This window comes from Struthio camelus, chromosome 1, assembly GCF_040807025.1.
Source record: "Struthio camelus isolate bStrCam1 chromosome 1, bStrCam1.hap1, whole genome shotgun sequence".
Classification (NCBI taxonomy): Eukaryota; Metazoa; Chordata; class Aves; order Struthioniformes; family Struthionidae; genus Struthio; species Struthio camelus.
The window spans coordinates 12,394,194-12,419,994 of NC_090942.1; the positions used below are offsets into that span (position 1 = coordinate 12,394,194).

Below are 25,801 nucleotides of genomic sequence, written 5' to 3' on the forward strand. Positions count from 1 at the left end.
CTCTGACGGATCTGGCGGTAATTGCAGGAAGACTAGCAGCTGATGTGATGCCAGAAAGCAAGAAGTTGTGAGCAAGAAACATATTGGGATTGAGACAGAGCTTGACTTTGCACAAGCCATACTTAAACAAGTGCCATGACTTTGCAGAGGCCAGTAGCCCAAAGACACTTGGCTTCTGTTTTCATTTTTAATCATTTTGTTCCAAGCACGTATAAACAATACCTAATTGTAGGAAAGCTGGGAGGCAAATTTCAACTCCAGAGAGTATGTAAAAGGGTAAAGGAAACACTGATGTAAGTAAGGGAGAACAAGGCTTAAGAGGAAGTACTATCTGCACAGCCTCAAGAGACTCAGCAGCAAATAGGCCAACAATTTTCAAACATAATTACGATGTGAAAAGAAATTAGGAGAAAAGTAAAGCCCCAAAAGAGATACTAAAAATACCACAGAAAATAACGAACTGAGCAGGAAAAAAAGATATTAACGTCAATAGACGAAAGAGTAAACCAGCAAAAATACTTCAGATATCTTTAACTTTAATGAAATCATCCAACAGAATCCTCATTTTATTGTGGATCTTATAATCTTTGGCGTGGTTAAACTCCTATTTACGGAGTCAAGTGTTAGCATGAGTATGTCAGCTTTCATTTCTAAAAGAGAAAGTAAGTTTCTAGCTATTAAATCTATGAAGAAAAAAAAACCAAACATTTACTTTAATTCTTGCAGTTGAAACCAGCCTCCTAATTCTAGAAAGCTCAATTCATTATTTTCAAGGATTTTTTTTTTGTATTGGATATTCCCAATTTTTGCAAAATGTGATCAAAGTGTCATAATTCAGGGGAACTCGAGTAATCATTTTTTAAATATTGGAATCTATTATTATTATATAATTCTTAAGAGAAAATCGTCATGTTAAAACAGAGTTCCTCTTACTTTTCTGTAACTTTACAGAGTGATGATAATTTCAGAACTGTGTGGAGCAATGAATCTAACTTTACGTTTTGAATGTAAATGAGAAAGAAAGGACAAGAAACAGTCATAATTATTATGACTGTTATAATTCATAAATAAGGCATATGCGCTTACTTAAAATACACTGTTTTGGACTTGAAAAGACTGCCTAGAAAAACAGATTCTCTCCTGTGATTTCAGTAGAGATCTGCTACATTTCAATGTCTCAACTTTTTCTTTGTACTTGCAAGACTTCTTGACTCCACTTTAAAATATCCTTGAAAAAGAACTACTTTTCCTACAGATTTCAAATCACACAAATGCAGGAAATTATTATCATAACTGTTCTATAAATAACCTTGTTTTGATGGATTAGTATTTCCAGTTCTTCTAACTTTGCACTGATTTTGTGGTGACAATTCTTGCTGAAAAGGTAAAAAAAATATTCTTGAGCTTCCAGCTATTTCAACAGCACCTCAGGAACTGATGATTCCTTAAAAATGTTCTGAATCAAAGTGAGTGATATCCAGTTAAAAATATCACTTCTTAGGAAAATGTTCTGTTGGTGATTTCTCAGTGTCACATGGATTCTCTGCATGGAGAAATGAGTACATGAACAAAACAAGGAAGATAGCCCTTAATCGTGAAACAGGCAGGCCCGACCTTGTCTCAGCATTTAAGATGAGATCAAGTGTGAGGAAGGATTTCTCAATTATTTTTTTGTGCGTTTCTTATTTATAGTATGCTGTCATTCAACTGGCAATTAGAAATTCTTCCCCTTGTAATTGCCGCCTGAACCAGCAATTACCTCCAACAGTGTAAGTGATTTAACTTAGCTCTATTTAAAAAGAATAATTCAACAACAGCTGAAGGCCTGATGGAAGAGAATCTTAAATGACAGTACCTGAAATCAAATGTCTTCGATGTACGCGGTGCTGAATATGAAAAAGCCCTTCTTATAGCAAAAAAGCTGCTTTCAAAAAGTATTTACTTGCAGCCGACTTAGACAAGTGCCTAATTCCTATATGTATTACCACAAAATAGTTCAAACTAGTTATACATCTGTATAAGAACACTTTTTATATACATCTGTAGCTGTCCTGAAAAATTCAGTTTGCATCCATGTCTGATAAACAGATAGGTGCATATTTGCATTGTAAATCCTGGCATTGTAGCAGTGGTCAAGGGAATGAACAGCATTTTGAAGTTAACGTTTGTGGTGGTGTGTCGTGAGAGCTTTCAGGAGTATCTGATTTTTCATGAAGAGCAGCAGATACCTACGTCACTGGCAGCGTTACTTTTCTCAAATTCTTCAGTTGTGCTTTTTAAATTAAAACAAAGCTTACCTGAACTGTTCAACAGCATTAAATATGTTACTACACCCCAAGCTCTCCGCGCCGTGAATATGTTACCCTTTCATCTAAGCAGAGAGCAGCTAAAGCGACAGCTCTCAGTGGTGACTGCTCTGACTGCAAATCCTGACTTTCCTTGCCTCCCACCTTAACACATCTGCTTTAAGTGATTGCTTTCCTGATAACTGCCGTGAAGAAACTTTTACTGTAGTAAAAGTGAGGCTGAGCAGGGAGGAACGAATACTACCTTAACAGATCCTTTCTCTCTCACAGTTGGCACGCAAACTTGATGTTCACAGAGAGGGTGCTCTCCCAGAGTCTGAGATGTGTTTATTTGTCGCTGGGGTCACCTCTGGATAGATCTGAGCAAAGGAGATTGGAGGCAGAGGTGAGAATCAGCATTTTGCTGTTCTCTGTGTTACTTTGAAACAACGCTGACATTTCAGTTACACCGTGACCTATCCTTGAAGGTTCTGCTCTATACGCAGACAACTAACTGCATGGCGTGATTAGTAGAAAAACTGGGCACTTTTTGACTTCATTGAGAACTGTGAGTAATTACTGACATTCAAACTTGTATCTAAAAATTGTTTAAATGACGATTTCTATGCTAAACGGTGTAGAACAAAATCCTCGTAAGCCCATAAACCCTGTCTGAGTATAGATCAAAACTGAGGCAATAATTCAGTTTCATTCTGAGTATACCCTTATGTGTTCTGTGCATTGTTAGTGTCTTCTTTTTGGTTAGGACAGAGCCTGCAATCTATAATTGTAAGTCCAACACCTAGTGCAGTGAGGGTCTGACTGGAATACCTTCAATTCAGTAGGAATGTCAAATTAATTTGTTTAAATAAATCCTCACCTTAGTCATGTAAAAGATCAACTGTGAGGCAAAGTTCTAAAATCCTTTCTGGTAACAGGAGTTTATCTGAGAAAAAATATAATAAAAAGTGTTCAAAGTCTCCTAGAATTGGAATATGGTCTGTGAAAACATGTTGACAAATGATTAACAGAAAAAATCCCTATTGGACCCAGGACAAGCAGAAAGAAAATTTTATAACAGCTCTCAGTATGTAGTTGTTATCCTACAATATTGCATGCCTTTGTAAAGAATTTTTAGTTCATTCTTCTTTATATGGAGTAGCAGATGTTAAAAATATCATGCAGAAAAGCCCTGGAATATTTATCTTATATTATTTGTTCTTTAGAAAGAACTCAAAAGGGTAGAGGATTGATCCATTGTTTAGAAGTTAGACCAAATTATAAAGGTAGAGGATGAAGATAATATTGTTCTATTTTTTTTTCCAGAGAGACATGATTACAGTAATTTTTACCAATAGCTGAAAGGATGCAAAAGAGACAAACCGTAGCTTGAGATATGAAATTAGAATCTCTAAAATGAACTTCTGTGGTCAGTGACATACCTGTTAGGGCCTGGCGGAGACAGGTAACTTGTTGGTAGAGCGCACGAACACCAGTGGTAATACAAGGAACATTGCAAACCATAATAAGCGCTGCTGAACAGCAGTCCAGACACTCTTTACTGCTATCAATTTACACGGGTTCAAAAAGTAATGCAAAAAATTCTTGGGAAAAAAATCTATTTAAAACTATTCAGTACAAAAAGGTCTTGTTCAGTAAGTCTATAAGCTGCAGCCTGCTATAGACTGGAGGAGTACTCAGTGGAAGTTTGCCCTGTTCTTATTATTATTTAAGCAAATCTTATTTGCCAGTGTTCAGGATGCTAAGCTAGATGGACTTTTTGCTTGATCTTGTACTATTGTTCTTATATTCTTGCAGAAATTAGATGTTTCAAGTAATAAAAGACCCTGAATTTACATCTTATTGATTAAATTGTGGTCACTGAAATGGAACGGAGTATAATGAGCCTGGATCTCTTACTCAGTTACGATCCTCTCCCGGTTATGATAAGAAAAATATCACAGTCCAGCAGAACAGAACAGCAGTTCTAGGAATAAACAGGAGAAAGCCAATTTAAGATAAGTTGTATGAAATAATTTTCTCTCTTTTACTCGCTTGTTCCGTTACACTTGCTAGAGCTCTTGCTTCTGCAAGTATCCTGTCATTTCAACTCATTTCACTTTGGGGTAGTTTGAAGAATAATTTGGCTAAAGAAAAGTACAAGATACAACTATTTTGCAGAGTTGATCTTGTGGGCAGATGTTATGATTGCTGCTGGTCATTTGGCACTCCATCATTTATTTGTTGTGTAGATGTGCCTTTTTTCATGTCTGTATTGGGTGAGGGATCTCTACCCCTAGAGATTATGGCAGGCGCATTCAAATTGGGTGGATTAATTAAAGGAGTCATAATGAGTTTTTCCATGAACACTGCTAAATGAGAGTTGAGTGTACTACTTGTTTGGAATAGCTCATTTGATTCTGGAATTAGAAAACAGAGTCACATGGGATGCTTAACAGGGTGATACCTTTCATTGTTTTAATTTTTTCAGAGGGAATCATAATTAAAATTAATCAAGAGTCTCAAGGCTCTAAGAGTGTGACTTTTGTAATGAATTTTAAATTTGCTTTCCTATTAAGATTTTTTTAATGACTGAAGTATTCAGGAAATATTCGGGTAATCTTCAAATATTTACAAATAACTCCTGTCTACTATTTGTGATCCTCCTTTTGCACTGTTCTTTAACCCTGTAAAGTCAAAAGAGCCTTTATTTTATTTAAAATAGAACCTTCTTCTATATGTCTAACAACTTTTCTTTCCATACCCTGGAATACTTATTCATAGCCATTGGTATTCTATTTATCTATTATACCCCCAAATTTCTCATTTCTTTCTACATAGAAATCTGTCTTTCTCTAAAGTTATTCTTATTCTTTTTCTGCATAATACCACATTTTTCTAATCTCTTTTCCTCTTCTCTTCTGCATATAATAATAGTCTCTTCCTCTCTACCTCCTTACTGGAATGATGTTTTGTTACTTGTTTTCACTGACCTCAGTGAACCACTCTTGAGTTTACATAGTCATGCTTCCCTCAGTTTTAGTTCCAGAAAAGGATCTCAGGATTTCTAGCCAAGATACCGGACTGGCATATCTCTCCCTGATGGGAGAAGATGCTATAAATGTCACACAAACATTGATAGTGAAATACAGTGACAGAATCACTAAAAGTTCTTTCAGACCCTGGATTAATAAAATATCCTGTGATCTTTTCCCACTGGAATATCTTCTGCCACTTGCCATCCTCTTGCCTCTGACCTCCTAGTGCCAATTATTTGATTCATACTTTGAGCCTGGAAACATTAAACACACATCTAAAGGGTCAAAGACTGGAAGAAGCACTAAAAGGAAAAGACAGTACCAGTTTGAGATACACAGGGAGGTACAGAATTAGCTCAGTTTGAGGATGGTAATAGAATGAAAAGGATGAAACAGGGAATTATGCTTCCCTATACCATGGGAAACCTGATTAAATCCCAGCTTTTCCATAGATCTTCCGAGTGACTTTTGCAAGTTGCTCGGATCCTCAAAGGCACTAAAGCATTGCAAAGTTTCAAATTCATGCTTAACATCTCATGAAGTTCTTGGCCTGATCTATGTGTCCCTCATATAAAGCACAGACAAGGGGATAGCTGCACAAGCTATCCAAGCAAGAAAAACAGAAGAAAGGGAGAGCAGGTTATGTTTCTAACGTGGTATATCTTACAAGAAACATGCCTAATTCAGCATAGGATCTCAAGCCATGAACTCTTAGGTATAGAGGTGGACTCCTTCACTGGCAGCTGTTCTTCCCAAGTGGCATTGTAGTCAAGGTCACCGAGTCTCAAGTAAATGTCTTAAACAATTCACACATCTGTATAGAAAATTGGGTCTTTTGTTATAGTCATGTTCAGAGAAGGCCAAGAGGATCGAGTATTTATGGTGTTCACCTACTTTATTCATCAAGCTCAAGAACCCACTCTGTATCTGAGCAGCTCTGAGTATGTACACTGTTAGAGGAAACTCAGGCACTAGGAACAGAGACAAGTGTGTCTATATAGAGATGCAAAGGAAGTCTGGATAGTGAGCTTGAGCACTAACTTTCTGCATTCAGCATTTCTTAGTTCACTTCCTGGCAGTTTTGAATCTGTCCAGCTAGCTCTAAGACAAATCTGCTATGGAGAGAGCTAGCACTAAGCGCTGTGGATGTAAGACAACCACTTGTCTTCAGTGGCCCTCACGTGGTTCCAATCCCATTTTATTCAGCAGTATCAGCATGGACCTGGAGGACTTAGCACTACAGGCAGGTGAATGAAGTTTTTTAGCATGCTTATGATGTCTAAATAGTGACTAAAGTGATAGACAGGTACACCAAGCGTCCTTGGTTTAGCTAAATCAATGTCCTTCTCTGCTCTTTGGAGAGAGTTAGGAATCTTGAGAAGTGATTCAGGTCTGTGTGACTTGAGTCCTCTTCTGTTTTCCGTAGACTAAGAGAGGGAGCTGAAGTGACTAACCTCCTAACCTCACTGCATCAGCCAGATGCCTGGATCTGGGCCCCTAATCCTCTTGGGGCTAATTTCCATCCTCACACTGGCGCTTACCTGGCTGTAAGAAACAGAGCTATTGGAATGACTGGGACTAGAGCAGAGGATGTGCTGTGCCTACAACGAAGGATGAAGTATTGCTACATTTGGCAAGGAGGCCAGGAGCTCTTTCTCTGCATCTTCACATACAAGAAAAGCCACTGGGATATTTTTGCCTGTATGGGGACGTCATCACATTATTCCCTTTTTTATAGTTTTCCATTTTGTTTACACCAGTGCTGTAACCCACTTGCTCTCCACATAAAGTTCATCACTTGGAAAACAAGATCCACTTTTTTTTCTTAAAACATGCGTGAACTAAACTATTCTTACAAAACAGACTATTATTAGTTTTAAAAAAAAGTGTCTTCTCAGTAGTTAAGAACAGACGTTTATTATAACTGTTCATTAACAAAATGACCATAAGTGTTCCTAGCAAGAATATTGCATTGCACAAAATCTTGTTTCGTTAGCACATTGCTCCCTAGTCCAAAATTGCAGGGCGGAGACCAAATACCCTGCACTATACAGGTTGCATATTCTGGGACTTTACCATGCTCAAAGCATCATCTTGGCAAGTCATACAGAATCTGAAAACCTGACTCAGCCCTTTCTGAGAACAGTGGTAAAAATCCCACTGTTTTCTCACAGGGCAGCTATTCTTTACATATTTCATAAGATGCACCAATGCCTACAGCTAAAGGTAGAAATAGCAACCTGCCATTCATTTAATTTGCCCATACAGCTTTAACATAGTGCTCAAATTTGAAAGCCTTTGAAGAACGCAATAATCACCCGTAATATTTTTACCAAGGAGATGATAGTATCCCTTAACTGCCCTGTATGCAGTAAGCATTTCATAAGAGGCTGCCAGGACCCGTCCTACTGCCCATGAGGGAGCAGGGCACCAGGGCAGCCCCAGCCCTGGCACTGGGCACCACTGCTGGAATGAGTGCAGGCTAAGGCCAGGCCAGGCAGTCTCCATTGTATCAGGGTCCCAATCAGGCCTGGTGAAGGTAATGAGGGATCAGGCAGTCCCACAATGACAGGAAGGTCCATGGCATTTTAGATAGCTAAGTTGTTTAAACAACAATAGCTAAGTTGTTGTTTAAAATCCAGCAGAAAATGGTTTAAGGAATCAAGGTGTACATATAGTACCTGGCTTTTAGCAGGGTGGGACACTGCAGAAGGTACAGAATTGCAGCTATTAGATGTATTTAACACTTACAGGCATAGAGAAGAATGAACTTCCTCTGGCACTTGTGCACAATACTACCATCTATGACCACATTTACCACCATTTTTTTGTGAGCAGCAGGTCACACAGTCCTATTTGGCTTCTCTAGCATTTATATTAGGAAATTGTCACCAACACAATCTAAAGATTTCCTAGATTGCTTGCACAATAGTATCATGCTCTCCCAGCAAATGTCTGGATGGATGAAATCTTTCATGAGGTTTCATGAGGTTCTGTGATTAGAATTTCTGTACTAAGACTGATGCCGTTTGCCTATGTTTCAAGTCAGGCTTTGAGGCACTTTAGGCCGATTTAATCCTGTCAGAATTGTGTTAGAAGGGAAAGAGATTGTGCTAATAGTCTGAACACCCTAAAACAAAAGCGTTTTTGTAAATGTAATGCTGATCTACAAAATACCAGTCAAGCAGTTTAGTGTGGAGTTCAGACCCTAAGCACCCCGCACTCGTATGTATAGATTCCTCTCTCTCAGGTGTTGCTTTCAAACTTTCACTTTTCCTTCAGCGGATATCCTTCCTACCACTGCTGGAGAGGGAGAAATTCACTTGGAAATAGCCACCTGCACTAACAAATAACCTTAGGTCTCTCCATTTCCTTCCACACACTGCTAGCACAGCCCACACTCTGGGTAGTTCAGCACAGTGCAACCCATAACCTGGATCCCAAAACTGGATGTTACCCCAGCAGATGTTATTGCCTGGTAAGCAGCCAGCGTACCCAGTCTGACAGCTATGCTATTGCCCATGCTATGGCAACGCATACAGGCGAGTTATGGCCATCAGCCAGAGCTCTGTGGAATCAGATTCTCTGTTCCTTAAGCTTTTCCTTTCTCTTAGGGATTCAAGAAGATGATTGCCACTTTTTTACAACATGTTTTCTGCTTTATAGGTAGTGAAGCATGGCTACACATTTATTTCAGTTCAATTGGGGCGTATAACTGCTCGCTAGATTTGTCTCCACCTTTTTTCGTTAGTTTCATCATCATTCACTCCTCCCTATGTTTTATGGGCACACCTTAGATAAGCTATCGCTTCAGTCTTTAGTCACCTTAGAGCCACACCTCTGCCGAAAAAGAAGATGCTTGTTATCGTTCAGGTGCTCTTGCACCAGCCTACTTCAAAACTGGCACGTGGCCAAATAAAGCAAGTTCCAAATGCTACTGACCTTCTACTCTAATGCAGCAACTCCGTTAAGAGTTTTATTGAAGTCCAAACACGTTTTAGTGAAGCCCAAATTACCCTCCTTCAAGAGTAAATGCATTAAATTCTTGGCTTGAGATATGCCAGCAATCAGATGGATGGTCTAATTGCAGCTCAGGCTCCCCGAGGTCCCTGAGCTTCAACCAGAATCTCTTGGCGCAGAGCCCAGACAGCTGGTACCAGGATCAACAACAGGCCATCTCCAAACTCCCTCGCTTCACCAGAAGATCAGTGTCCCGCCGCCCCCACAGCTTCCATCAAAGTGACTTGGAAAGTGGTCTGCCACTGTTGAACACCAGGAATCTTCAGGCCAGTGTTCATTTTGGCTGTGGGTACATACTTGTTATTTGAAGAAATGAATAGCATATAAAGAAAAAAAAGGTATTTTTAAATTCTACCGTGGCACAGAGAACATGCTAGCTGTCCTTGTGTTTTATCTCATTTAGGTCAGAGAAAAAAACCCAGCAAAGAGAATTTCAAAAATATCCTTTTTAATATTTAACTAACTTTATCAGGAATAGTGGAGCTGGCAAGAAATAAGTTGGACTTGGAATGCTGCATGCTATTTTTACATAACCTTTATTACTTAATCATATGAAATGTCATTCCAGTCTTGATCAAGAAAAGATAAGTGTGACCATTTATGTGGAAAAAAGGTATTCACTTTCTATCTTTGGATATTTTATGGCAGTCTCTTATATGTGTGTATCAGTCGTGTAAAGTGTGTGAAATATGCTTTATGTTCAACAAGAACAAAAAAAGAAACAGAATTGGCGTATTATTGTCTGTCAACAACTTCCTGTATGGAGTTTTGAGATTTATTTCACTGATAGGATATTGTGAGAGGTGTGTGTACAATACTTTGGGTCAAAATCATTTGTTTAGAATAGAAATACAAACTTTTAATAATGTAAGAGAATTTAGGAACTAGAATTTTCCAAATCCTGGAAAATATTCCAGGCCTTTTCATTATCAAAGTGGATGATTAAAAATACATTAAAAAATAAAAACACATATGTATTAAATTTCTGAAAAATCTACCATGGGAGAAATGGACACCAACTATCCATTGACGGATGGTAAATGAACAAGTGTCCACTGCGAGGAAAAGCTGGCCTGAGAGCAGGGCAGGCAGAGAGCTGGACAGCCGCAATGCTCCTGCCCAGCATGCCAAGCCCTCCACCTACTTGTTCGCTAGCTGGAGAACATTTCGCTATATAGCATCTGCATTTTCCCAGTGTTCTGTTACAGCATAAAATTATCAGCTGCTGTGAACAACTGGTCCTCTAAAATATTAATCCAGAGCAATGTTTGCTCTACAAAGTGATGTGTATAGATTAGGATACTCAAAGGCTGATCTTTCGATATTTTGTTGACAGAAGTAGGACATGGCCAGAAAGTACCCTTTGCATTAAGAGTTGATTCTGTGCTGCTGTGTGGACTGATACAGTTCTAAATAAGAGTTTCTTGAAGTGATTGATTTAATAACAAATGTGCAAGGCTAAAGGACTCAGTTCTTTCGTCCCACAAGTATGATAATCTTCTGTGACTCTTTTAAATTAGCAAAGTCTGTCCGTAGACACAGAGATTTGTTCATGGATTTTCTATGGGCTGTAGAGGGTCATAGGCAGTAAATGCAGTTTGCCTGACAAACTATGGAGACAGTAACATGGATTTATCATTGACTCAGAGGTTTTGAAATGAGTAATTACAAGAGTAGCCTTTATTCTGAAAGTAGAATTATTTTAAAGGAACTCTTGACCAAAATTCTAATCGCAGAATGGAACGGTTCTTATTATCTGTGGTGGAGCACAACTACTGCCCCCTCCGGCCCCGAATCTCGTGCCCAAGGTGTGGTGGAGTACAATTGCCTTATTTCAAGCTCCAGCTGCCTAAAAATAGCTGACAGCACCCAGGGTTGACCAGGAGGAACTGGGCAACACTGCTTGTAAATGGTGAGGCCAGAAACAGGCATGGGAACAGCAAAAAGGGATATGTTTTCCCCTGCACAGCTTGAGATCAGCAAAAAGGTATTTTCTCTTATGTGGCATGAGATCAGTAAAAAAGGTGTACCTCCACACCAAATATTGTATGACCATGAGCAAAACTCCGTGCCCACAAATAGAGCTGCAGCCTAGAGACCATTGAGCTCTCCTGCATGGCAGCTAGCGGCATAGCAGTGAATCCCGCTTCAGCTGGGATGCCTCTCAAGGTTACTCCTCGAGGTCGAGAGAGGTTATACCTGAAACAGATCCTCAGTAAGCGGCTAATAGCATGCTGAGACTTTGCAAACTTTGCTAAGTGTATCTCAGATTGATTGTGAACTGTTGACCAAGTCTGGACTGGGTAGGAGTTTGGAAAGTAAGGGAGTCCACCCTGAACCCCAGGACTCAACGGGAGGATCTTCTTGACGATTTCATCTGACCCTGTCCTCCATGCAGTAAATAACTAAATGAACCTTGCCATTGAATCTCGTTAAACCACTGTCTTATTTACCTTTAATTCTTGTTAAACCACTGTCTTATACCAATGAAACATACAGCTGCTTCTCTCTTATGAGTGTAGTGCATTACTCCTCAGTCATCTGCGACATTATCTTTAAAGAAAATATGATAGGTAACTACTGTAGTTATTAAAGCAGTTTTCTTTCTGTGTGTTGCTCAGTAGGAATAGGTATTCTTTACTAAGTCTCCTGCTGTGCCTTGGCGAGCAGTGCAGAACTGCCAGCCAACCAGCTGCATTTTGTGTAGTCCTGCTGGGAACAACGTGCCAATATTTGTGTAAACAATTTGTCCCTGTTGTTTTACTGGGAAAAAAATCATGTCTCTCTTTTTCTTTCTTTTTCCTTTCTTTTTTTTTTTTCCTCCCTCAACTGTCTCTAAATTTGAGCCTTCCTGCATCTTGAAGAATAATCACATTTCCAAGTAAGCAGGAAGTGGAAACTAATCATTGAGCAATCAGGGGAAGGACCTGTGCTCTAGTAGCATGCCTGAGTTCTGCTAAGCCATAGCTGTGGGAAATGCAAGGATACCAGAGTAACTGCTTCCTCTGAAACGCTGTCTGCGAGACCATGTGATAGCAAGAGTTTACTACAAAGAATGGTCTGCTCACCATGCTGTAGAAAAGAAATTACATCAGATCTTACACCCTCTTATTCAAAACACCTATACTGTAAAAAAAATTCTCCATTTAGCTCCTATAGTTACAAGGCACTGGGGAGCGCCTTTCTTCTTTGGGTTATAGACAGAGGTCACAGGAACACAGGTTTTCGAAATAAAAGTTTCATGTTAATCATCGTTGTGAATTTGTTTAGGTTGTAATTACCCTTTTTGTGTAGGAGTGCCATCAAAAACTGGTATGAACTGCCAAAGCATAAGAATCCCAGGCAAGGTAACTAGTAGACACTGTGTCCAATTTTTCAGAAGGCTCCTAGAAAACCTTAACAATAACAAACCCCTCTTTCCAAATTTTGTGTTCCCCTGGAAAAGTTCAGGATTCCTCTGAAAAAAAATAGAGTCCACTTATAAAGAGAACAAACCTTCAAGCTCTGTTTCTTCCATTTGCTCAGGGTCTCTAGGCAGAAATGTTGTGCAAAGGCCAAAAAAGTTGGTGGGAACTGAAAAGCTGGTGGTTGTGCTGGACAGATGTCCATTTCTCTGAGCAGCAAGAGGCATGATGACTGTGAGCAGCTGGCTGCAAGTCGTAGGACTCCTAGAAGATATAAGGAGGCATAATCTCATATATTTTGGCACAGTTATAAAAAGAAGTAGTGTTATTCTAGCAGTTCAAGTAAGCAAAGTTCTGTAAGGTGAATATTCAACCCCCCACACATATAACAGAAAGCCAGACTTAGAAAGGTTTACTTGAGAGAATGCCACTAACAATAGGAAATAAGTTTTTTAAATCCTTTTTTCCCTTGATTACAGTGGTAACAATGCTGATGTAATAACACAGAAGAGAAATTTAGAGCTATGCTAATGAAAATCGATTCAACTCAACTTGACAATTTAATGGAAAAAAAAAAAAAAAGCATAGCCTCATGCCTCCCAATATCTGCTACTGCTATTGGGAAGCTTTCAAACTCCAAGCTGATAATTCCATTAAAAGATTAAGCCCAGGAATAGTGAGATGAACTGTCAAAATGAAAATCACAACCAGATACTATTTTAAGCATGGTTCTGTCTGTCAATACTAAGGTCAAAGTTCCAAAATTATTTTGGGGACAAGCGCAATCTTACATTCGTCATTTCAGAGCGTTCCTAAAAGCCCATTGTTTTAGAAAAAAATTCTAATAACCTCTTCCACAAAGAGTCTAAGTTCTTCAGAAACTTCAAAAGACTTCACTGGATTTCATGATTAAAAAAAAAATAACAAAACAAAACAAAATCAGAGACAGTCCACACTAAATATTAGTCTATATTGGTTTATAGACAATTTCTACACAATGAGATCACTAGTACTTACTAAAAATCATAAAGCTACAACAACTGAGCATAGCTCATAAACATTTTTTGTAGTTTTGTGCTGCTTATAATAATGAAATGCAGCACTTATTCAAGGTAAAAGCACCAGAGCAACTGTGCTTTTCCAAAGAAAAGCCATTCAATCCCTTTCAAAAGAAACTGAAGATCTCACCTTAAAATTACATTGCCAATACAAGATGCAGCCACTGCTCAGGTGAAACAGTGCAATGAAGTATTCAGACAAACATTTGAAATAATTGCTTCCACAAAGCCCAGCTCCTGAAGAAATATCTAAAATTATTCACCATACCAACTGGAATATCCTAATGGAAAGGAACAGCCAGAAATGTCGTCCAGCCTGTTAAAATTCCCCAAACATGAGCCTTCTTATAAAGCTGTCCTCAGTAGCTGTGCATAATGGGCAAAAAAATCATGAGTAGAAACATTCACTGATTCAGAGAATCACAACCAGGACAATAGAAAATAATCTACGAAAAATGGAAGACCTCGAGCCTTTTTGCAACCAGCAAGAATTAAGGCACTGTATGTAAAGTGTGTTCAAGTTCTTGAAGAAATGCATTGTTAAAAAAGACTGCTTGTTAAACATTCCTGGAAAAGCTACAGATGTCCAGTAATATCCAGCTATGCTCCACAGATGATAGCCATTACTACATTACCTGGTCCTACTGAAATCCATTTAAGTTTTTAGTGAGTGGAGAAAAGGTGGATTCTGGCTGTGAAAAGTGCTCACTGATGTGTTACTTCAGTGACAGCAATATGACATCATTGCTGTCTGTTTGTCCTGGGAAATGGAAAGAGGACCACCTTTCAAAATCACATGTAGGAGTCCCTAAATAACCAGGGACTGGTTAATAACCCCTAAATAACCCAGCCCTGAAGAAAGCTGGGTATTAAAGGAAGGGCCACTGCTGGAATGAAATAGGGGGTCTACTGACCAGTCCTGCGTCTGCTGCAGTCATATGCGTGTCCCTATGCTGATGAGCAAACTCCAACAAATTTCACACTCTAACTCTGTGAAATCTTACACCCTTTCACATCATGTATGCAAACCTCAAGCTCAGCACTTGAAGTGAAGGCTATACAAAGAAGAACAGTTACACAGGCAAGAAAGAAAAAGAGATGTCCTTGTTTTTCAGGAGACAATCACTGAAAAGAGGTGTAGCAGGAACAGGTTCTAGACAGGGACAGTACTAAATGTACCAAACGAAGCAGTACAATGGGTTGCAGTTTTTATGGAAATGTGTGATGAGTTTCCCAAAAGGAAACTCTCATCAGATTGGACTAATACCAACAATCATGTTACTGATTTAGAGCATGGTAAATTATCTCACACTGAGGTTTGCATTGCTGTAAAAATAGATTGTACTTGACATAAAGAAATGATAACTCGAGTAGCCCAACAGCCATTTCTGTCAACCTTATGTTCTGAAAAACTAGAATGCCTTGTTTTCTTTTTATCTAACAGAAAGACTTAGTAGTAGTGATTAAGGTCCACAGTAATATTAACTTGCTTTTGTAGGCAATGGATTTAGTCAAGGGCAAGGTAGACAGTTACTTGGGGAAGTAGATATAGAAAAAAACAGCTGTCCTTCTACCCCTCAACCCTTGTTTATGATGCCAGAGCCTTGCAAAGTTGGTTTGTCTTTGGTGAGTGGGCTGGTGCATACCTCTGGGGAGAGGAAGAAGAGGAGCTCCTCCCAGGCACCAGGCACCATCCTTATTTCCCTGTCTCCTAGGTCGTTGGAGCAGCAAACCCAACTCCCCACATTTTCTTACCAGCTTCCTCTTCCCTCCTGGTAGCGGGAGTTGCTCATCCCTGGGCAACCTCCCTCCCACCCAGCCCCCAAGCCCATTTCTTGGAATAGGAAAATTCAGTTTTTCCTCCAAGGCTGGAGCTGACTCTGATGATTTGGCTGCATGTGTTCAAGGTGGGGGACTGCTGTGCCAAGTAAGCTGTGTACTGAAGAGGTCGTCGTGAGACAGTCCTAAGGAAAAATATTTGTCTTCAGGGATAAACAAATGCAGTGATTCAAGTTTAATGCCAGAGATCTTCCTATGATATGGTATTATACCTAACTTGTAAAATGGAAGATGCAGCACAGCCTGAATTGGAGGAGAGTGTATTGTACCTTTCTCTCAAATTTTCCCTAAAGGTTTACATTTTCCTTACCTACTTAAAGGTAGCTCCCGCTTGTTCATTTAATTTCATATTTCCAGTGGAGAACATAACTCTTCTGTTACTTAGAACACTACTTTTAAAACTCACCCTAACAGGAAACGCTTTTTTCTATGCATTTAATATAAATGTGTTCATGTGTTTAACTCTGTTTCAGTATCCAGTACCATTGAAACAAGTGAAGCAGTAAGTTTTGGGGATTTCAAAACCTCCTTCTCAGACTGCAAACTGAAATTGATTCCCTATCTCTTTCTTTCTTAGTATGAAGCATGTGTTTTGAGTTTGAAAGTATTTTTATTTCAGATCAATTATGTAGTCAATTTTTCCTTTAAATTTTTATTTCAGTCAACTATGATATGAAGACCAGTAAAAAATTCTGATTTTAGCTTAAAAAAATGTTTTGTTGTTTTATGTCTAATCTCATGGCTGTTCTAAGACCAGAACATCTTTTAATGCATTTTAGCAGGATAATAAATTACAACACTAGTAGTCATCTATTTTTTATTTTTACTGTATCATTCTTTATCTGGAAACGTAAAAGAATGTCCAGCTTCCAAACATGCAATCATCAGAAGAGATTTCTCATCCTTTCTCAGTCAATGTAATCAGTACATAGAGGAAACCAGAAAGCTGCCTTCACTTGTACGGTAATAAATCTTTTATCATTGTTCTTTTTTTATTTCATTGCAGTTTAGGAATTTCTTTAAGAAACTAGAACTGTCTATCTGGAAATCAGTGGAAGATCCAGGTCATCACATTAGATAGAAGAAAGGCGTCCTTGTTTTTAACCATCAGCAGCTGAAACTGCCATCAGTGTTCAAGGAGTTTGGGAAGAGTTGTGCTGGATTGATAGTGATCCACTAACTCCAAAATGACCAAAGAAGAACAAACACTATAACCCTCAGCAAAAACCTCAGACACAAAAGAGGAAAAAATATTTGGTGGCCTCCTCGGAGAGTGCTTTTATCAGTTTGGTGTTGGAGGGGAGGGTGGTCAGGGCTGTGGCTTGAAGCACGGGCATGCATACTCCTCCCACTATTCAAACATAAAGTCTGGAAGGTCCTAGAAGGATTTGCATGAAGCTTTTTCCCAAGAATTTAGTAATACATAACATTTGCCCTCATCATTGCTCCTCACTCAGAGGGCCCCATGCTGAGTTTGTTTGAACAAGCCGCAGAGGAGGATGTGGGGAGCCTATAACCTAGATGATGGCAGCATCCTGAATTCTGCTGCTCCACTGGAGCTCCCTGGTGGAATATATGCTGGAGAGCAGCCACCTCTTAGCTGAAGGCTCATGTATTTACTTCAATTCCTCAATTTTCTGAACATAATTATTTTCTGACACACAAGCAGAGAACTACCCCCAGCATTAGATCACTTTCTATCGCTTTCTATCTTCGGTTGTAAGAAACCGAAGCTGGAGAAAAGATATAGGAAACCAGGCAATACATGCAACAAAGGTGATATGTACAATTCTACTACCTCTATACAGTTGTGAATAAACAGGATAACAAAAGGTTCCTGTTCATCCAACCCATTATGCAGGCAAAAATTCTATTACAATCAATGACACAAAATCCAGAATAGCATAGTATAAAGTATTTTGACCATCCAACAAAATGTACCAGAAAAAGGGGTTTGATTGTTATTCTGAACGCCTGTGAATATAGGGGTGTACAGAAAAATTTGGCATGTCCGACAAGACCCCCTTTTCAGGGTCTATTATGTGTTTAAACTAACTTCAGCGAAGCGCTCAATAGCATAACCTGGCAGAGAAGCAAGGGGGAAAGACAGCTGGGTTTCTGCTGGGAATGCAGCTGGCGCTTTTAGATGGCTAAAGCATCATTTGATTTTACCCTTTTTTTAAGGTTCTTGATTAATTTAGACATTGTTATTAATCTAAACATCACACCCATAGGATCAGACTGAGCTTGAAAAAGATTCAGAATTCTCTGTCTATCTCATTGTCTTTGCATTAGAACCACTTTAATGGGCACCACTAATGGTCCAGAGAGAAGAAAGGTGGGTCTGCTGAGATCTGGGTAGTGGACATAAACAGCCGTGGAGGAGCACAGAAAGCTAAGACTCCGTTGCCTTCTTGAAAATAAGAGAATCGTGTTTAAGCAGAGTTGCTAAGGGAAATTGCAGCCTAGAGGGAGCCAGCTGACTTATCCTTCATCCTCTTTCCTTTTGCGCTGCTGTTTGGTCGCATCAGAGCCTCTGAGGGAGACCTGCCTGTAAAGTAGTTGCAGTATTCAGTGTCACCTGGAAGCTCAGAAGCACCAGGTCTCTCATTTTAGATAGAGCCAAAGAGACAGGAGGAAAGTGATTTAGTGTCAGTACGGGGCTCCAAGAAGCCCTATGTTCGGACCTAGTCTAGCAGTAGCCTTGGAAATGAAGGGAGACCAGTATGTAAGGCTGGACAAATAGACATACAGCAGTATTCTTCATACACAGTGTAAACAGATAATTTTTGGAATTTTGAATAATTTTTTTTTGAATTTTGGAGTAATTTTGCTTTCTGGAAGCAAAGTATGCAATTATGCATATAAGTAGCTTTCCAGTCAACTAGTTGCCGTTAATTAGAGGAACCAGATTTTACTTTCTGTGTGTTGTTAGGGACCCATATGCCACTAAAGTTGATTATGTATCTGATGCTGCTGTAGCATTTAAAGGCACCAAGTGGGGATCAGATCTCTTGGTGTTCAGAGCTGAACAGAAGTGCAATACAAAACAGTCCATGAATTACAGCACCAGTGGTGCATTGTGATTATCTTTTCTAACTGGCTGCATAACACAGGACATAGGATTTCCCTGAATTCTTTTTTGAAGAGCTCCATCCTCACAGAACTCACCCTCTAGGCTATTGGAAATTGCAACCAGTTCATCAAACAATTGGATAAGGGAAGGAGGGAAGATCATGAGCTATAAAAAAGGTGAATTGTCATACAATACATGGAGATTACAGCCCACCACCTGCTTTTTATATTACCACCTAAGCAATGTTCTCTGACTTTTGTCCAAATTTCAACAAAAGGAGGAAACAGGCAGAAAGTAGCTAAACAATTTCATTACCTTCATAGCTGTTCTGAAGTCTTAGAGACATCCGTAAAAAGTAAAATATCCCAAGAATTTCTGAAGTTCCATTCATAGGTAATAAGGTAATAAGACACACCCAAATTCATTTATTCCTATTGTGAAAAACACACAGGATAAGATTCAGGCCACCTACTTTGGTGCCTATGATAAATCTGAGGAGTTATTAAGAAGCTTAAGATGAATAAAGAGAATCGTAATGCTAGCTCTCCAGCTTGATGTAATCCTGAACATGACCAAGTTCAGGTGATGAGCACATTTTATGCCGTGAAGTCCTCCAAATTTTCTTGGTCAGAGCAGCCACTGAAGTTCCCATCTAAGTCATTACAATTCAGACCTGAAAAGGTGAGCTTACAAATTTAGCAAAGAAGAGGAAAAACTCTCTTCTGCCTTTCTATAGTTGATAAGCACTGAATAAAAAGAAAAAAAAAATGAATACTTGTTTACTACTGAGCACTCAACCACTAGCTTACATATCCTTCTTAGTGTGCGTCCTCCTTCTTCTTTTCATCTTGTGCTTGTGATTTGTATTATCTTACGCTATGGTTCATGCTCATGCCTCTGCTCAGCACTTCCTTGACTAGCTCGGCCTCTCTCGGGAGGTGACCACCTCCTGCCATCGACTGGACACAGACCCTTGACTTTGGTGCTCTGAGGCACCTCACAGCGTCAGGTGAGTACTCCAAGGCACTGGTGGGCTAATTTAGGTGGTCAGAGTTCACATTTTAAGTTGGGATTGGATCAACTACTGCATGCTAGGGTAACTAGACACTCCTCAGTTATTCTGGATGAATTTTATATCCAACTTTCTGGTTCTGTTACATTTTTTTCTTCACTCTGGGCCCCTTGGAGCCTGGGAGTCCTGTTGAAAGCAATGTATTACCACATGATTGGAGGTTGTAGGAAAAATCCTCAGCCTAAAAAAAGTCTCTGAAATCCTTGTCATTTTCTTTAAAGTAAGCAAAAAGCTATATTTTCATCTGGCATGCATCATTAAGGCATGTGGTACAACATTTCACTGTAATATTCAGAAAGGAAAGGGAAACTATTGTGAGGATCTTTGCAAGTAGCCAAAAAGACTATTTGAGGAACAAGAGGTCACCAAGCAAGCGAAATATGTGAACTGAAACATTCAGACAGAAAATATTAAGATTTACCCTTTACTACCTAGTTCTTGTTATACCACAAGTTATAGAAATGTAAGACTAAATGGGACTTTAGAAAGTGTTCCATTTTATCTCTCTGGGTTGAGTGTGGCTGGATTTAGCATGCCATAACCATTCTCGGTGTGAATTTATCCAGGTTGTTCCTATAAAACCGATGGGGTTCCATAACTTTCCTATATATAAGTTTATAGTTTATAAGTTTATAAGTTTCTATATATAAGTTTAGCTTGTTCGAATGCTAAACTACCATTACAGCTAGAAAGCTTTTCATAAGATCTAAGAGAAATCTTCTTCATTATGACTATCTTTTTTTTTCCCCAACCTGAATATCTGATCTCTGTTCTCATTATAGTGCATGTTCAGTACTTCCAGGCTATCATTCCCACTTTCACACTTCATTTCCTTGTTTGTCTTATTTTCTACACTTAAAAAAAAAAAAAATCCAATTTTTTTTTCTTCCTGATGGCAAAATTCAATAAAGTACTTTAGCTGTGATGTCAGCTTCTCCTAGTACAGGGGAACTATATACCTCTGCTGTTGGTTTCATCAGGACTCTGGGGAAGCCAGAACTTTGTGGTGGATCTGTCTGCATATTTTCTTGGGCACACTTGAAGGGATTTGAATCACAAACACTGTCTTATATTCGAATATGTGTTTGAAAATAGAATGAACATTTAAAATAGAGAAACTGTAATCAGCTAGGAAAGACAGAATTGTGGTTCAGTGTTTTTTGGGGTTAAAACACACACTGCATATCCCTTTTCAGACCCTCAGGGAAGACTTTTTCTTCGGTCACCCCTGAGGCCTGGCTCTGTACCTATAGCTTTCTCTGTCTCTCCCTTACCTACCACACTGCTCTCCAGGTTTCTCTCTGCTAATGCGGAGAAGAAATGCTCAGCTGCTCTCAGGTGAGGTTCCCCTTACCCAGTGCACAGCAGCCAGGCCAAGGCATGCGTAAGTGGGCTCAAAAGTCAGACCCTCTTTGCCTGTGTTTAACAAATAAACATTAAGCAAACAAAACAAAACAAAACAAAGCAAACCGTCTCATGCCACTGTTAGTACCTCCCCACCTGTGATATGGCTTTTTGTAAGGGTATCACATTTTTTACTCATATTCTAGTTGTACTCTCCCACAGCCCCTACGCAATTTTCTGCTGCGTTGCCGGTTGTTTCAATTTTTGATTTGGGCATTTTGCTTCCTCAGGGCTGTACCTTGCACCTATCTTTCTATATTGTTAATATTATGCCGTTTCTCCAGTCTGCCTAGGTCAGACTCATGACGGGCACATGGAGGACCTAGGGCAACATCCTTCCGTTTGACAAGAAATAATTAGAATGACTCTGCCATTTTTGTTTTAAAAGTTGTTGTGCACCCATGTGATGCTGCTCTTATCAGGACTGCACTTTCTCAGTGTGTTTCTAAGAATGGCCTTGCATGTTTCAAATCTTCAGTGTCCAGCCAAGACATATTCATTTTATTTTGATAATATAGAACTTAAGCTCTGACCCTTATTTCCGTAAGATCATTTTTTCTTAATGTTTAATAGAACTTCTTTGTTTTGTAACATTAGTTTTAAAACACCATAACCCCCTTGTATATTCTATATAGATTTGTGATGAAAAAAACACATTAAAACTGTTAAAAATGTAGGAATTTTCATGGCTGTGGCTCCAGGATCTGTCTATTGCTTTAGATAACAATATCAGAAAAATCTGATAATGTCAGGTACACTTCTTGCAAAAACTAGGATCTAATTAATCTATTACTAACTTTTTAAATGTTCATGACAAAGTTGTATTCTGAATCTCTGTTGGCCATTTTTACCTGGCACTTTCCTAATGAATGACAAGTTGTATGTACACTTTTTTTTTTTTTTAATTAGAATACCTTTATCAGAAAATTCTTACCAAGGAGAAAGAGAGCTACTGTTGGACTTTTGCCTCCATTAGGAGCTCCTGCACCAGGCTATAAGAGGTTTCTCTAAGGAGATGGTGGAATTAAACACTATCATCTCATACGAAAGCTCATCTTCTATTTCAGCAGTGTAATGTTATCTTCAGGAACATCTCTCCTCGACTATATTGACTTAGATATTATCAGCTAAAATTCCTTTCAGGCATGTCTGTTATGACAAATCTGCAGCTCTAAGATAGGCATCGTATTTAGAACGTATCTGTACATTCACTATCCTCTTTCTCTTAGTATATACGGAGAACTGAGACCTTCTTTGTTTTCCTTCCTCCAGAGCATCGTCTGTTTTTTTTCATGTAAATTCCGCGTACACCCCCATAGACTCAAAACAATTCAGAACCTGTCCTGTAGTAAAACAGATGTTTTCTATAGCAGACTGTATGCCTGTAAAGTCACACAGCAGCCAATTTTCTTTGCCTAAAATGTTCACATATTTTTTTTTTTTCTGCAAGAGAAAATTTATTTGGGAATTGGAGATTTATTTGGGGTTTAGATTTGCGGGTTTTTGTTTTTTGTTTTTTTTTTAATTTGAAAACTAAGAGTTCTGATAAAATGTTTTAACATTAATGTGTTAAATTAATATTGGCCCAGAGTCCAATGAAGCAGGTAGAAGTTATTCCAGAGAAGGATTTCATTCTTAGTTACTAATTAGATATAACCACTGGCATAGAAATGTCCTTCTTTCAAAGGTAAGACCTAGACTGATGGTTAGACTACACACTTTTTATTGAAATGAAATTAAATGTGCTGCCTGGCATGCAGAATAGAAGGAGATAAATAACCAAAAGAGCTCTTGTCAACATGAAGATGCTTGTGGCTGTCATCACAGGGACACTTCCTATCTCTCATTGCTCCTGGTCACTATTCCTCATTTTGTGGTCATAGATGAGCCACTGGGCCTATTTTAATGAAATATATACTTCTATGGATAAAATCATTTCATCCTGTCATTTCCATTCCAGCGCACTGGAAATCATTACTAGGTCTAGCCATTTTCCAAATTTTTGTCAGGTTTCAAAATTTTTTTGGAGCCACTCATGAGATTCAAGCGTATTTTTTGTCCAGCAGGCCTCGAGTTTATCAGGATGTCTCCAGGGTGACTGCCACTGGCCTCTGCAGCCAGTCTGCAATAACACGTCAACAGTATTCATGCACTAAAGTCTGAAAAGGCTCCTAACATCAAGATCTTTACGCAGTGTTCTCCTAAAATGGGAAATTGAACTTTGGCTCTTGGACTCCCTCCGGACATTGATGACATTGTCATTTGTCAAATGACTCTGAGAAAAACAGTTCATCCTTAGCTTCCATGCTAATGAAATCTTTCACCAAATACCTGCATGAGAGAAGGACGCTATTCAAATTTGCTCTGGAGAACTGCTGAATTTGCAGCAGTGAAAAAAGCTAGAGGGTTTTAATGCAAAATGTGTGCCTCTGATGAGACCCATGCTCAGCACAACCTTTACGAGAATATGAGTGAGAGCATTGCAGATGGAGAGAAAAAAAAAATCTGTCACCCTTACTGAAGACTTTTAATAGCGAAAGATGAGGCCTCTGTGCTATATGCTGCAAGTGTGAGAGGAAACTAAACTCCAGAAGTGCCTATTCTGTTTCGTTACCTATAAAGAGGACAAAAGGTGACTAGTTCAGATGTAGACCCTCCTACACTGCAGGTATCTGAAGATAGGTGCAACTAATGTCAACAACGTATTTGTTTTGACCATTTAACAGTGCTTGAAGGTATTTTAGTCACTTACTGGTGCAGCGACAGAATGTAGTTTTATGATTCCAGCATTCATGATTCTGCATTACAAATGAAGATACTTTAAATAAATAGTTGATAAATAACATACAATGTTAAAGTTATTAATTCATTATTATTAAATGCCTCTACATAATCATGTGCAGATTTAGAACAATATGATACAACCTACATTTTTCTGTTTTCACAGATACAAAGCTGTGCAAGTAGGGTGCTTAAAATGACCTCTTCGATTATCAAATAGTGATAAAGTAAGAGGACCTTTCAGTTCTTCCTTGCATAGTGTCAGACATTTAGAAATGTCCCTGGGGTATATAATGAGCATTTTCCAAAGTACACATATGTCATAGAAATGTCCTCTTCTGTCTTTGCATATGTCTTTCAGGAAGCTTTTAAAAGTTACATTTCTTCCTCCCACTGCAACAGTTTTCACATAATTAGATCATCACTAATAACATCTCTACCTCTGATCACTGGGCCGTATGTGATATACAAAAAGAAAGGAAAAGACCAGTATTGCACAAACTATAAGTCTATGTTCACAGTGATGTATCATCTATTTTTCCTTTTTATTTGATGTTGTTTTCCCCAAAACGCCTTTCAGCCTTGGATCTTGGGAGTGGCAGGACGTTTTCAGGATTTGCCCTTGCTATGTAAGGCCAGATGTTCCAGGATGAAGACACAGGGAGGATTCTGAGCAAGGTGGCTGATCAGCAACTTGAGCAAAAAGAGCAAGTTGTGGGTACTGTAGCTATAAAAGGCCAGAGACAGATTAATAATTTCAACAGAATAGCAGGGGGCAAAGAGGGACCAGAAAGCTCATCATTGCTTGCTCACATCTGAAGACAGTGTTTACTTTTCAAGATGTTAATCTGTCTCAAGCATTCCCCACAAATCAGAGAAGGATATTATGAAATAAACCTCAAGTCCGTGTTTAAAAACTGCCAAAGCCTCCAGACCAAGGAGCTTGTAAGTTATCAACCTTTAGTTGTCTCAGTTTTAATTGCTAAGAATTAAAGATCCAAGATACAAGAATTGTCCAGGGAAAGTCAGGAACACATCAAATTCTTGACTGAGAATGTTCTAACAGTTTACTAGCATATATGATCCCTTTCCAGAATAATTGCCAGGCATTCTTGAGTTTAATAGTATAGCGGCTGCCTATACTTTCAACAGCTAGGAGGCAAATATTGAGTAAGATTTATTTCTCTCTGTCACATGTCACAGGATATTCCAAGAGAGCTGGGTCACTTGGAAAGGCAAGTGGCACTGCTGAGATAGATCAGATATGTAAGGAATGGCTTAACTATGAAGTGGAAATCTGAACAGAATACAGGGTTGAGTATTTATGAGGGGTTTGATCACAACTGTCTGAATCCAGCCGTGAATCTGCAGTTCAGTGGGACTTAAAAACTGAGCCGGTGCAAATGAAATCTAAGACCTCGGCAAAGCCCAGCACTGAGGCATGAGGTGTGACTACTCAGCTAGCAGGACCATGACAGGTATGTGAGCCCCCCTTCTCGGAGCTGGAATCATAAAGGACAACACGTGGTTTCAGGCCAGCACTTCATCCCAGAGGTGACTTTCCATCAGGGTGACTCTGGAGCGGTGGAGGACATGCCGATAAATAAATAGCCTGACAAAGCTGTGTGAAACATCAGTAACACAGTTTACCAGCTGCACAACACTTATTTTAAAGTAAGGGATGGGAGTGACAATGACTCCTGGAGGAAATCTCACCACACATTCCATGAAACTACTTCCACAACAGATTTAATAATCATGAAAACATAAAATGAATTGCCAAACTAAACAAAAAGTTTGGGACACGGAACATGATAGCTTGAA

General features: G+C 39.0%; 1 protein-coding gene across 8 annotated transcripts in view; it reads left to right on the forward strand.

The window, feature by feature from the left end:
* Positions 1-2,596: 2,596 nt before the first annotated feature.
* LOC104147644 (guanine nucleotide-binding protein G(t) subunit alpha-3) overlaps positions 2,597-25,801 on the forward strand; it is a 69,188-nt gene continuing 45,983 nt past the window's right edge. The window contains exons 1-2 of one of the 8 annotated variants that reach the window (XM_009680407.2): positions 2,597-2,853; positions 19,626-19,729. The gene's annotated coding sequence lies outside the window, so the exon portion shown is untranslated. Of the gene's footprint in view, positions 2,854-19,625; positions 19,730-24,143; positions 24,205-25,801 lie in introns of those variants that run through there. The other 7 variants (XM_068923933.1, XM_068923779.1, XM_009680408.2 and 4 more) reach the window with 7 other exon arrangements.